This window comes from Sturnus vulgaris, chromosome 4 (genome assembly GCF_052056855.1).
Source record: "Sturnus vulgaris isolate bStuVul1 chromosome 4, bStuVul1.hap1, whole genome shotgun sequence".
Lineage (NCBI taxonomy): Eukaryota > Metazoa > Chordata > Aves > Passeriformes > Sturnidae > Sturnus > Sturnus vulgaris.
In genome coordinates this window covers 62545480-62560283 of record NC_142246.1, presented here as the reverse complement: position 1 = coordinate 62560283, position 14804 = coordinate 62545480, and the positions used below count along the sequence as shown (strand labels likewise).

At 35.9% G+C, this 14804-nt stretch overlaps 1 protein-coding gene across 5 annotated transcripts in view; it reads left to right on the top strand.

Moving 5' to 3' along the window:
* LRBA (LPS responsive beige-like anchor protein) overlaps nt 1–14804 on the top strand; it is a 361227-nt gene that overhangs the window by 100333 nt on the left and 246090 nt on the right. The gene's annotated exons all lie outside the window — the stretch shown is intronic.

Sequence of the window (14804 nt, the reverse complement as noted above, 5' to 3'; positions counted from 1 at the left end):
TTAAACCAGCTGAAAGAGAGAAGTTCTCTCTCTGTTCTCCCGTCTAAATGAGTGACATCAGCATGTTGGAGGTGCTCACATACAGTTGTGAGACAAGACTTCTGCAAGGGGAAACTGATGTCACCCCTGAAGAAAGCATTTCCATCTAGAAGGGCTCTCTCTGTGCCTAAAATTCAAAGGGGCATGGATGAATTGAGTGCATAAATGCTACCATGCTTCCTTTAATTTGTCAGATATTTGCTTGAAATACATGACTGTATAGGAAAAACTGTGGTCTTCCCTCCTCTCTCAAGAAGGGACTAAAAATATTTCTTTCTTGCTCATGTGCATGAAGGATTTGTCTGATTACTGTAGCTCCAAGGTCAAAAAGTAGGAAATAGGTGAGATAGATTCCATAAGTTTCCTTGATGCCTTTGGATTTACAAAATTCCTGGCACTTGAAAGATGCTGCTTTCTGTAGTCAGTCGACTGAATCATCAGTGGAGTTTGTGTTAAGAGTGCTAATTAGGTGGCTCTTCTCAGATTCATCTTCTACTTTGGAGCATTTTTCTACTGAATCTACATATTCTAGAGTACAAAGTAAACTTAGACTGATTCAAACTCTGTTGAGCTCTTTCTAATATTGATGGAATGCCATCCAATCTATTTAAAAGGTTACAACTGGAAATTAATGAGTACTGCAACAACTTGTATGACCCTTCCACCACCATTGCCCACACATTCACCCCATGTGCTTGTTCAAGGTATTCTTCTTCCTGGTTCTGCCTTCCTCTATCCAGTGGTTTTTTTCAAAATAACTAAAGGCACATTCTTGATAGCTGATGGTGTATATAAAACCAAGACCAACGTTTCAATACATTTAATCACTAGATATTTTAGTTTCTGGAAATACTGATATGATATATTGCAATATAACTACATAACCATAACTACTATATGTATAGTGGACCTTGATAAAGTATTACTTCCGTGGGGAGATGGAAGAGGGAAGGCTAAACCCTAATATTCCAAATGTTTTTCATGTGCAGAGATAGCATCTCCTTATATTGCCCAATTAAATATAATCATGGTTGAACATGTCACGTGCAGCTAAGACAGTTTTTGTAGGTTTATGTGTGCATTTAAAAAATACAGCAGAGGCTGATATGTAGTATTAAGTCAGAAAAATTACACTGTGAAAGTTTGTCTTACTGCCCTTATAGGCAAATTTTGAGGTGTTCAGCTTGCTTTCTTCTTTTTCTTTTTTTCTTGTCTAACTTAGTTGTCACTCGCTAAGTGGTGAAGTTTTTGCCACAGCTGTTTCTTTAGCATGATATTTCATATTCGGCCAAATCCCTTTACTGGTGGATTCTGGTGCTCATAAAGAAGTCAGTATGCATCTCTTGCATGGGCAACATCTTGGTTGTCACATCTCTTGCTTTCATAAGGAATCTTAATTGAGCAATGCCAGCATGTTCCATGTACCCATGCAAACCATGTGATTCCATTATTTTCCCTAAGGAAGAGCAACAGGAGTTGGATTTTTTCAGCAGAATTTTTCCACACCCCCCTTCTTCTTCCACCCCATTGCTTAAGTGTTTGTGGAATGCAGTGGGATCTTCAGGCTTTTATGAGTTTCCTCTACTCATAAAAAAAGCTTTACATCAATGATCCAAGTTCATTACCTCAGGAATGGATTTCTGCAGTGTGTTCTAAAATGTGGCAAGCCTTTGAATGGCTTGGAGATTTTAGTTGATGTAGAAGATGGCAGGTTTTCAGTGTTGGTTGAGAGAGCACATTATGCTGATGCTCTGTGATCTGCACTGGTTCCTAATTTACTTTTAAGTGCAATTTGATATGATGGATAACTATAGTGATTGCTATGAAGTTTTAATTGAATTGACTATAGGTTATCTAAAGACCAATGATAGTGATACTGTGGCAGCCAAACTCCACAGATTCATCAAAACTCTTTAGCAATATCTACAGCAATGCTGTAGATGAGAGAATAAATGCTGTTGGAATACTTTTTGTGTGTCCCGAGTATTAGATAATGACGTTTTAATCAAAATAATGTTCTTCCATCTAATCACTCTGTTATAACAGCTGAAAATAAGTTTAAAAGAATTTGATAATACTTTAGATATGTGGTCAAATATATATATGTATTTTGGCATAAAGGGTAGATTTTGTAGGGATTTTCTAAGCTGTCAGATGATTTTCTATCAACTGTAATACATGCTCTAATTTCCTTTTAAAAGCCATTTAGAAGATATCAGGAGTGGAAAGGTTTTCTTTTTATACAGTGTGAACTTCTGCCAATAGGATCTATGTCTGTATCAAAGATTAATGCAGCTGTACTTGAGTTAAAAAGCTTCAGTGATAGATTGCTTTCATGATAAAATGGTTAGAAACATAACTTTATCAGGCAAATGAAAATGATTTAGATCTTAACACACAAAAATTGAAAGAAGAACTTACCAAAGTCTAAATTGAGAAGCTCAGGGGAAGATTTTGCATCAATCATGCCCATAGGTGTTTGCCTCGTGCCTTGTATTGCTAGCTTTCCTTGAAATGTTGTGCCAGAAACTTTATAGTGCACTTTTATCTTACTTTTTTAAAATTATTTTTATTGCTTGTGTTACTTGGAAATATTTGAAGATTGGAAGAATATTTGCTAGACTAGCTTTTTGTAGAGATGAGGTGGCTGTGGAAGGGAGAATATTCAAGAACATCTTATTCTGCTAGGGATTATTTAGATTCAGATCTGCTTTGTACCAAGTGGATCCATGCACATTAATACAACTGTGTAAATACTAACCTTTGAAAACGTGGGATTGCCAAACATGTTAGTAATTGTTATGCAAGCAGCAGTAGGGATGTTTCTAGTGTAATTCAGTAATAAATATTACATGGTCCTTGTAAGTGGAAAACAAAATGGAAGATCTTCATCCTAATGTTTTTTAGGATGCAGCTGGATGGAAAGTAATTGGGGAATGTCTGAGCTTTAGGTATAGTGCTACTTCTGATATTTTCAGTGAAAAGATTTTACATTGTAAACTGTTTTTTCCTCCAAAATAGTTTTCCCCCGCAATGTATGTTTTAATCCACAGTGGTTTAGTTTTGCAGGATGGAGACTGGTCAGAGCTAGGAAAAGGGAAAAGTAGATACCACAGTAGCCAAGGGCCATGCACTCAAAGTATTCTCCTGGGGTAGAAGAGATTTTAGTTCAATTAATGTTTCAGGTAACAATTATTATCACCAGGTAAAATAATCTGTCTGAAAAGTTTCAGTATATCCCCACAAAGTAGCTAATAGTCCATTAAGGGCATTCAGCAGTCATGTAGAAGAGTCCAGTTTTGAAATAAATTAAGCTCTCTCAGTTTGTAAAAGCAGCTTTGTGATTCTTCTGTTTGTCCTCAATTGCCATTTCCTTTTTTTTTGTTGTGATACAGGGTTTCTGCCTTCTCCTGCATTGCAGGACACTTGATATGTGCACAATGAGCAGTCTGGCTAGTGGTCACTAGGATTTACTTTGGAAACTGTGAATGAAAGTCCTGGAAGGTGTGAATGGGCACTGGCTGTGGAATCCGGACTCCTTAAATGTGGTCCTTTGGTGCTTGGATTTTAGATACTGTCTTGCCAGCAAGTTTCCTTCTAACAAATCACAAGGTTACATTACCAAATCTGTTCTCTAGAATACCTGAGTTCTCCCTTACATTGATATATCTGGGGATTTATGCATAGTGTGACTTCTTTCCTTCCTGAGTAGGAATTCTGCTTCCATCTCTGAAATCTGAGGATTTCAGTTTGGGTACTGAAAACATCTATTGACAACTTTCATGCTTGGTATTTGTCACTGAGCAGAGTACTTGGAATAATTACAAATGGATTACATGTGCTTTGGATATTTTGCTGCTTGCTTCATTGAACTATGTTATACATTTGAAGTGTCTGAAACTGAAGATCAGATTGGTAGATAACTGTCTGAAGTGCAAATCTGATAAGATGGAAATAAATGGAAACAGCTGGGAAAACCTTTCCTTTGAACTGGAGTATGTTGAAATTACATTTTAATTAGCTGCATATATTTTTTTTTTCTTTGACTTAAGCAGTATGTAGATTTTGTCTCTCCAGAACTAGATTATTTTAATATATTCTGTGTGAAACCCCAGGATAATATAAAACCTGTCTATTAGAACTTCATCCCTGCTCTGAATTCCTGTTGCTTTCTAAATTGTTCCAGAGTTTGTAATTACCTATTGGGTTCCATAGAGTTGCTTGGAGAGCACCTTAGCATGTTTAAGTAGAAGTTTCTTTCAAACTGCTATTCTTAAAGTTGCTTAAGGTTCACACTTTTGAACTTAAGATCTGCTTGAAATCTGTCTTTTCTCTTAGGTGTAATTTCTGGCTTCAGGAATATTGTGCTTTTAGTATGGCTTATGGATAGGCCATTTAAAATGCCTGTGTCCATTGTCCATCACTGGCTAAATTTTAAAAACAATTTAAAAATTGTGATAGACTCATACAAGAAACAATATGCCATGAAGTGAATGAATGTATATTGACAGTTTGCTTAGTAGTAGAAATCAAAGAAGTTTATAACTTTGCTTTTGCCTTAAGCATGAAAATAGGTTGGAATGTATTGATAATTGTTTGCCAATACTGCACGAATAAAAAGTGACCCATTCTTGACTTAGTGATGCAGTAAGCACTTGGTAGTTGTATCCTGGCAGGTGGTGGTCTCAGTGGTTAAAACTGTTTGCTTTATATCCTTATATCTTTCCATAATATTTAGTCTGGGAGGATGTTCTAATGGTTTACTCATTCTCCGGTTTGGAAATGAAATATACAACGTGAGATTTTTAGATGAGCAAAAAACTAGTGCCTTTTGGTCTATGCTACACATCAGCTTTCCGGGAAGGAATTGTGAGCTTTGTGGTTTAGAACTATGAAAAAGAAGTCAAGATAGGTTCTATATATTAGACTAAGAAAGTGTATAGGGAGGTACAAGCAGGTAGGTGTAGTAAAGCCATGACATTTTTGTTTGAAGTGATGTGAAGCATTGTTTCTTGGAACAATCTAATTGGAGGACTCAACATGTCTTGCAGGCTTTTGGTAGAGAAATGGATAAAAGATAGGGCTAGGAACCACAAAACCATTCTTTGAAATACTTTGCCACACTGGATTGGAGAGAGGTGAACTTTCCTAAGTTGTTCTTACTACAGCAGAATTCTGTGGCAAAAGTGAGGGATTTTCCTCCCTGGTTTTCTTTTTTTAAAGTACAGTGTTTAGTGATTCTATAGACTTCTCATATTTTATAAGCTCATATGAAGAAAAACTCTCTCATGAGTTAAAAATTATTTGCATTTGGTCAGAAATTCAGGACATGGTGTTGGTGTGAGTTTAATGGAAAACACACCCTCTACAGCTAGAAATACTAGCCCTTAAAGCTGTATTACTGCGAGTTTGTTTGATTAATGTATAGGTTTTTATGTCTAGGGAGGAGAGAGGATTGTCTAATGTAAATGTGAGTCTTGGGAGTGGGATAGGGGAACAGGACAGCTTCATTTCCATTAACGTACAGTGCTGCAGATGTTCAAAACCAAGGGAACATAATTTAGCTACAGAAGCAAGACTTTTTTGAAGAAAAAAGGCATCCTGTTGCTTCACCAGCACACTAGGACTTAAAAAAACACCACCATTTAAGGTGAGTTTTGTGCAGCAAGAGCACACCCTGTGGCTTGGCAGTCTAGTCAGAAGGATGATACCACGCTGACTTTATAACTAGATCTTTGAACAATATTCTCATGGGTGGTAAATGCAAAACAAAGTAATATCAACTGGCACTTAATTCTGTGAGCTCCCTGCTGGTGGGGCTCTGCACTGAAATGGAACTCTTCCTGACAGGAAGTCAGCCGCGAAGTGTGGAGACCTCTGAAAATAAAGTGTGCTTTAATTTGACACCCTGCTGTTTTACAGCCAGTCTGTTTAATTTGAGACTATGGAAAGAGGGTTAGTGCAGGGGAGGGGTATGAGATTATGGAAAGTTCAGTGAGCAGCAATGCTTGTTGCTGATTTAATACTAATTGCAAATATAGGAACTTTTTTGTTCGTGTTAATAAACCAAATAATGTGTCTCTGTTTCCAAGCAGAATTGCTTGGGGGACTCAGGATTTGGGGAGCTGTGCTATTAACTGGAAGTTCTACCCATAGAAACTTTGGGAAATCGTGGTGTTCAGTTTGTCTGATTTGCACTCTTATTTATATGCATCTGTGCTTTTTGCCTATTTCTGCAACTGGCAAAACATTTGTCTCATCAAGGATTGTTGGCAATGCACTAATGTTTCCATGAGTATTTTGCGGTAAGTGATAAAAGCTCGTAATTCAGATTATGCAGCAGTCATGATATTGGGGTCTCTTAGGTGTTAGATCCTAATTCAGAGTCAATTTTCATTCAGAAGAAACAATTCGATTTTCCAGTGCTCTTTGAATAGTTCTGCAGACATTAATTTATATTTCTATGTGAGACCAAAATGGATATATTTTTCTTTTGGTAAATCTGCCTGGTGAGTGCAGGTCAGGATTTGCAGTGAAAGGAGCAGAAAATGATTATTTATCATGTTTATTGTAGTGACAGATGATAATAGAGACCTTTGTTGCAACTTGTTTTATATATATTATATTTTAGTGTAAATAAAGACAATAGATGTAGGATGAGGAAGGGAGCAGAGTATGCAAGTGGAGTGTAATAGGAGATTAGTTTTTCTGCCTTTTTTTTTAAATTGATTTAGCTTCATTTTCTCTAAATCTTTTAAGAAAAGATCTGCATTAGGATGAGATTGCCTAAGGCAATGTCAAGGGACAGGACATCCTGTGTTACGAGTGAAGAGGTGGGATTGGTTTGCATTCTTCAGTTTCATTCCCTCAAAGGTACAATGGTAGCAAGAATCTTGTTCATCATATGCATGCATTCGTTACGAGAGTTTAAACAGAAACCAAGTTACATTTGGGGAAAAGGGTGACACCAGAGTCATGGAATCATAGAAGGCTTGGGTTGGAAGGATCCTTAAAGATCATTCAGTGCCAACCCCCCTGCGGTATAAAGGGGCTTATGGTTCCAAAAACCAGTGTTGTATTTCTTTATTAGTTTAATTTTTTATTTGAAGCTGAGAACATTGAGCAGCTATATGATGGTGATGATGAATGTTGCTATCAGTGAGACCAGTTCAGCACTACTGGTGCTGCCATGCAGCACTGAGTTTGCTGTGATTTTCTTGTTTTTGTAATTTGTAGTCTACCTTGAAAGGCATTTTCCTTCCTGTTCAGTGGTTTTACAAAATCTCAAATTGCAATCACAGTTAAACAAAAAAGCACTGAAATCAAGGGTCAGTTGTGTTATGCTTCTGCTATTCCTCAATTTGTTTGCCTTTGTTCATGAAAATGATGCTGGCACTGCAACTTAATTATTTGGATCTTTTCCCTTTGTTCATCTTATGTTGTCTCTTTTCCTCACGTCTGTTTTTCTGACTCATCTCCTTTTAACTTGAGAGTTTTGTGCTTCCCATTGCTGCTTCTTTACAGAACTGCTTGGTACTTTGATTTCTCAATTAATGTTTTAGATTCCTGTTTTCTGAAGCTAGTCTTTCATCTTGGCATTGAAAATAGCCCATGGTTAAAGAACCTGGAGAGGAAACTGCAGTGGAGAACGTTTGCTTGCTAGATGAACTCAAACCTGACCCCTAATTTTGTTTCATGAGGCGTCATGGCAACAGCCTGCTAGTGGGAGAGAGAAAGGGAGAAGCTGCCTGGGGAAATTGCTTCCTCCATCAGAAACTGGAGACCTGGAAACAGCGATCCACTCATTCAGTTTTTCCCCCAGTTTTTCATACTTCTTTGAAACTAGATACAAAAATGAAGTTCATGGGTTTTGATCCGAGAGATGTGCAGGTTTTATGCTGTGAAAATTATTACTGATATAATTTTATTTATGCAGACAGTGATATTTTTATAATTTTTTATGAATTTTGGATTAAGTTAAAGTTTTCTTTTATTGCTGTTTTAAGAATATTTGGTGTCACCATAAATTATGGCAAATGCAATCTATTTTAAGATATTTATGCCTGTGTGCAATTGTTAAAGATTGCATGCGCTGTAACATTTTACATAGTATATCTTTCATAACAATGTATTTTTTTAGGATGGATTTGTGTCCTTTGTAGAGAAGGCTACAGTTGTCACTTTCAGAGTAATCTCCTAGCACAAAAGGCACCGTCTGACAAGCTGACAGTTTCTTCTGCGGTATTTTTATTGTAGAATCTAGTATTTAAATATGTAACTCCAGCTCTACATGTGTGTAATTTATTTTCAGAATCTATAAAAGCTTATTGTGACTTGAACTCTAACTTGTAAGTATTGAAATTAAACTCTCATTATAGTTTTAGGCATTTACCACTAACAACATAATACTAGTTTATAGGAAGCTCTGTTTACATGGAATAACCCACATGGTTAAACAGCAGGGGAGTCTTCTGCTTTTAGTTAAAAACCTGCTGTTTCTGTATGGCTTATTTACTACTTCTTTAATTCTTAATGTAGTGTGCTGTGGAATTGAGCATGCAAAAGTCAGCAAAGAGTTCTGTTTTTTGCGTCTAAGGTTATTACTTGCTGTACAATAATAAAGGCACTATTTTATTGGGTTAGTTGTAATTAACTTCAGCACTAGGCATTGATATAAATCATTCCTAATCTGTTTTCTTTACATTTTCATTCTTTTAAACTGGTTGAACATAGCTTCTTTCTGTTGTCCTTTTACATGAGGACTAGGGTTGTAATTGCTTTTTTGAATTAGGCTGTCGGAAGCTAATGTGCGTGTTGGTCCAAGAATTGATTAAGGAACACTAATGAATTTCATATAGCACTTTTAAAAGATTTGTAATAAATACTCTGTAGCAGTGATAACATTAGAACTCGATACAGTCTTCTCATGCTGTGCAGCTGGGAAAATACTTTGCTAGAAGAAACTTTGATTTGGTTTCATTGTTAAAATTGTAAAGAATTTTGTGGTTATGAATAATAAAAGAAGTCATGTTCCAACCTTTCTCCAGAATATATTTCATGAAAGTGGCTATGGTTATTATAATCTTTGTTTCTGTGTTTGGTAAAACAGAGGAAAAATACTGAAACAGTGTTAATTTTGATTTTTCTGCTTAGTCTTAATGTTTGATACCATGTGGATCCTGTGCCATTCTGACTGATTTATCAGTACACATGTACTGCAGCATGTTCGGTTGTTCCTCAGCAGCACAGGTTTGAAATAAGGAGTTTTTTGGTTCTTTTCAGTCACCTTTGCAACACTGAATGTGTTTGTTTCTTGAATTCCTTCTATTTTTCAGGGGTAGATAATCACTATTTCAGCCTGCCCTTAGGTATGGTTCATTAGTTTGTGAGTATGTTTGGTTTATTTTCTCACATTAGTGGGCGTGGTGTTATACCTTCACCTGAGAAGCTCTCTCATCTAGTGAATTTTTACACAACTTTCTCCTAGAAGACTCATTAAAATTTTCAATACAAAGACTTCAGTTGTGTACTGTCACCAGCGGATTTTTTGACAAAAAGCAACGTCTTTTTTTAATGGAATGCCGGCAGTAAATACTTTTTATTATAACTGGGTGTGCTTGATAGTTTTAAAAGTCTTATAAAAATAATTAGCTCTTTTATATAGTTCTAATGGCAGCCTTGCAAGTTTCCCCTGGAGCAGTCTCTAATGAACAGGCCTTGATTTTTCCAGTTGGGCTTTCAGATTCCCGGAGGACTTGACTTCAGACCTTGCAGGGCAGCAGCTGCCATTTGTCTTGAGCCCGGAGTTGCCAAACAGACAGACCATGTACTAATAGGACACATTTGTACAGCCCGAGTGCGTGGGACCCCGATAGAGCCCTAATGACCATCATCTGTTGAGAGCTTGTAGCTGGCCAGGGTTAGAGTAACTTTTATCACCCTTATTGAAATCAAACCCTCTCTATTGATTAGTGAGGTAGCTTGGCTTGTTACCTAGATGCCATGTTAAAGCTTTCATAGAGAAGCCTTTGTTTAAATTTCAGTAAATCCAAGCCTGTTTGATAAGGTTTTTCTATGATAGGAGAAAATATTTTTGCAAGTTCTCACTTTGTTTCATGATTCAGCAACGGTGGTGATGTTTTGTAGAGAATGCTTCAAGAAAATATTTATTGAAATTATTTTTTTTCCTCAGCCAGTTTCTGATAGTTCTTTCATTATTTGTTTGTGGTTTTTAGATTTTATTTAAGCATACACGTATGTCTGTGTATATACTGGATAACTATCTCAAATGTGTTCCCGTGTTATTTTTACATTAATTTGTGTCACATCTTTGCAGAATGTTCCTCTTTTGTAAGTACTTGGCATGTGGTAATTTCGATATTAAATTGCTGCATGGTTTCTAGATATGATTTCCCATAACTCCACGTTGCCTTTAATTTTTTTCAATGGAGTTTCATAGATTAAAATAACTGAAGCATGCTTCAGCCTTTAAAAGTAATTTATGTTTGCAGAGATTCTGCTTAACATGCAGTCTAACTTTTTTTAATTATGAAGAACCCAGCTGAGATATAATCTACTTTTCACTATATGTTCTTTATTGCTAAGTTCATTCAAGCCTGTAGTGGATGTGGTGCTGAGAGAGTGCTGACACCAAGTGCAAACACTGCTGAAAAGTTCTTGATAGTTTACTTTAGGCACTTAAAGATTAGTGTATCTCCCTATGAACAAGTTTTTCATGCAGATTTGACCTTTACTCTAGGATATAATATGTCTCTTAGTCATATGTTAACACATTTTCCCACCCTGCTCCTTAGTGCCCCATTCATAGTTGTCACTACCAAAGTCATCCCTCTCCTTTGTTTCATAACCAAAATAAATTATCAAAACTCCACCAGCATTATGGGAAATATGGCTTAGGGAAGAATTTTCTCTTTTTTGCCTGCTGATGAGTGTGTGTTTCAACTGCTCGATATAGTCCTTAATTGTAGAAGATGTTAAACTGTTTAGAAGGGTTTTTTTTTTTTTTTTTTAAGTTTCTGAGAAAAATGAACTTTTAAGGAGCATGCACGTTTATATATATGAATGAGAGCAGCAGGACAGTTTGCTACAGTTGGAAATAGAGCACTTTTCTTCTATTGGAAATGTTTTAAATATTCTGTTCAAGATCCATGGCTAATTGCTTTGCCACTAAAGACCAGTTGATGAGTTGCTCTTGCAAATGTTTGTATATACCTTTATGAATGTATGTTTTAGGGTATTCATAGAATTGTAGAATGGTTTGAGTTGAAAATGACCTTGAAGAACATCTAGGTCCCACACCCCTGCCATAATTATTTAAAATATGGTTGTATTACTTTACCAAAGGTGTACAGCTGGGGAGGGATATGTCCGTTTGCTGCCTACAGGCAAGTGCGTCAAATTCCAAACCAATAAAAATGTGTATTGACAAAATTTTCTTGGCATTTGAGTGAGTACAGTTTAGGAGTGGTTATATTGGGCTAGATAAAGGCTCCACTTTGATTCTTGTCCTGTCTCCAGCTATAGACACAAAGAGGTGCTCAAAAAGAATAAAATAGGACAAGTGTGATACTCTTCCACTCTCCAGCAACTTTTGCTCAGGATATTTTCTGATTTGGATGCAGTTTCTATGTCTGTAGCCAATATTAATGTGTTTGGTTTTTTGATGTGTTCTTGTTCCATCTCCTCTTGATCCTATTGAACTTTTAATCACCACGACATGCTTTTGGTGATAGATTCTTTACATATTATGTAAAGAACCATCTGCATTCTTTGTTTTGAAGCTGGCTTCTGCTATCTTCTGCTTGCAGTAAAAGGCTTTTTGGGTGAATAAGAGGTTCCTGAAGTATTTGATCTGAACAAGGATACTCAGAATGACTAGGAAGCCAATAACAAACAGGAAAAAAATCAAATTCAAGGCAGAAATTTTTTTAGAATTTCACTTATCTGATCACACCATGTGATTAGGGATGTACTTTATTTTTACAAAAGGAAATATGAGGATCAAATGGTGTGAAAGACTTTTGAAGACTGAGATAGCTACACATACACATGTAGGTGCAGTGACATAAAATGGGATGTACAAGTACTAAAGACTGTTTGCTACACTGATCTTGTTGCTGGTTATGGTCTAATCGAGTTTGTGGTATTTTGTATGTTTTGGTCTTTGGTCATAGTCTAATGCATGCTGTTGATCTTGGTATTTCCTAGAAAAAAAAGTAAATGTAGCAATTAATGAGTTTTATTAGAACATTTGGTGCTGTCATACAACTGATCATTAGTTAAGGTTAATTAAAAAACCCCACTGTAAAATAGTTTAAATAACTCCAGCATTAGTCAAGTGGGACAACAGGTCATGATATCAACCTTGAGGGAGATGATTAGTTTCTGAAAGGAGGGGTTTAAGACTATTACTGTTTAATGTTTTCATTTAATGACCCTTGTGCACTCAGTAAGAATGTGCTAATGAAACTTGTTGATGATATAAAATTAAAGTGTAGAGGACTGGGATGTATTTTTGCTCACTTCAGAGTCAGGGTGTATAGAAAGGAAATGCAATATGTTATTCCATACAAAATTATAATTCAGATGAGGTCTGCAGCACCATTTCAGGAAAGGTTTTAGTCCTTGCCTAGGGTATTATGGGGCTGTTTATAGTTTCTATTAAGGAAATAGGTGACACAATAATGAGTTAGGAAATTTCCTTATCAGACACAATATTTGAATAAAATGTGATTTCTTATTTGTTCCCTTGTCATGGTGATTTATCATTGGAGTTATTTGTGATTGTGTCTAGTGCTCCTTGATTTTCCCCCTGCCTCACTGTTGAGTGTTCAGTGCCCAAAAGCATTAGAAGTAGATGATGTCTCTTGGTCACTAAACATTTACAGCCACGGGAAATGATGGGCAATTACCTACAGCTTAGAACAGGTATGAAATTATTGTCTCAGTTGATCTTCCCTTACAGCCCTTCCTCAGAAAAGTGCTGAAATGTGTTTTGTAGTTATTTAGTTGCATTAGTGGTTGAGTTTGAAGCTTTTAACATGTTTTTTCCTTAATACCTTTGGGAGATGGATAACTAAGATGCTGATATAATAATGCAATATGTATACTGAGTGTAATTGTTTGAGAGTGAACATATACTGTGGGGAAATATTGAATGGATCATGAAAGATGAAGACCATTAGTCTTTTTTCTTTCAACTATTAAAATAAGCTTTAGGGTGTGTTCAGCTGTGATTTATGAAAATGTTTAGACTAACACCTTCTTTGATGTTGTCTGATGTAGAGAAAAATGCTGAAAAGTATCATGATAAATGCACTTTCTTTTCACTTTTGGCAGCCTCCATCTTCACCAATTAAATTTTCAAGTATTGTTGTGAGTTCTTTAGAGAGCAGAACAACAGATGGGCAGTGTCATAAGTGGAAAAAATGATTTTGCTTTTCTTGAGTTTTCTCACACTTCAGCTAACGGAATAGTTTCAGTTACCATTATACAAAGCAAAATATTTAGAACCTGATACTGCATTTAAAATCTCTTAGAAGGATTATTTGCATATGCTATTTTGTTTAGAATATTAGAAACTAAAAGGCTTTTTTTGTTTTCCACTAGAATACATTTATAATTTGTGATGAATAATACATCACAAGTTCCAATTATTCTGCTTTTAATTCTGACTCCTTGAAAATTGTAATACATTGTTGTAGATTAAACATGATGAGCATGATAAACATGATAAGCATGTGTTAGGCCTGGAAAAACAGATTGAGATTTTAGAGTTATAATTTCTCCTCTGCATTTGAAATTTGGAAATCCTTTTTTTTTTTTTTTTTGTGGGGGGGGACAGAGGAGCAGGATTTAAGTTGTAAATAACAACGTTGTTTCAGTGTGTGTCTGATCAAACCTTTGTCTCACAGTCTGAGAGGTAATTCTGCAATATTGAGCACCAAAAAATGCACCCCGATACTGTGTATTAAAAACCTCTTACATTCAGAAATCTGAAATTTGTTTAAGACTTATTTCCTGCTTTGAACTATTTGCCTGCCTTGGAGCTGATGAAATGTTTTTTTTTAAATAACCACAGTGATAGAAATACTCATGTAGATAATCAGTAGGATTATTATTGCATAGAACAAAGAGTAGAAAATTAAGGGAGTTCATGTGGAAAAGCACATGAAACTTAACTATCTGTCTGCTTCAGAATCAGTCTTTTGTATTAGATTAGAAGAGTTGAAGAGTTAAAATCGAGAGCTGTATTTGTCCTGTTCTATTATTTGCCTCTACATTTTCCCCAAAAGATAAGGTACATGCATTTACTGCTCTTATTTTTTAACCAGGTTAACTTGTTCCTATGTGGTCTAGGATTGAAAATATACTTTGTGTGTTTGTTAACTAATTTTGTTTTCTTCTCATCTTTCAAATGAGGTTAACAAGCCTCAGTGATAGGTCATCTGAGTTGGTTGCTTTCCCCTGTGTCTCTTGTGGGGGCCAGGCAAAACCCACCTACATGTTTAAGAGATGTAGAATTTTGCTTAATTTAAGGTTCAGTTGGATTTAAGCAATCTGCAGTGCATGTTAGTCTGCCGTTAGCATAATTTCAGTGTGTTAAAAATGTTATTTTTTTAAAACATTGTGTGTTAATGGTGCAATATTTGGATTGTTAACAGGTATTTTTTCATTACTAGAGATGACTATGTGATGCTGAATTGAGGATTATTATTAGGGAATATGCCTACAAGGCTTTAAAC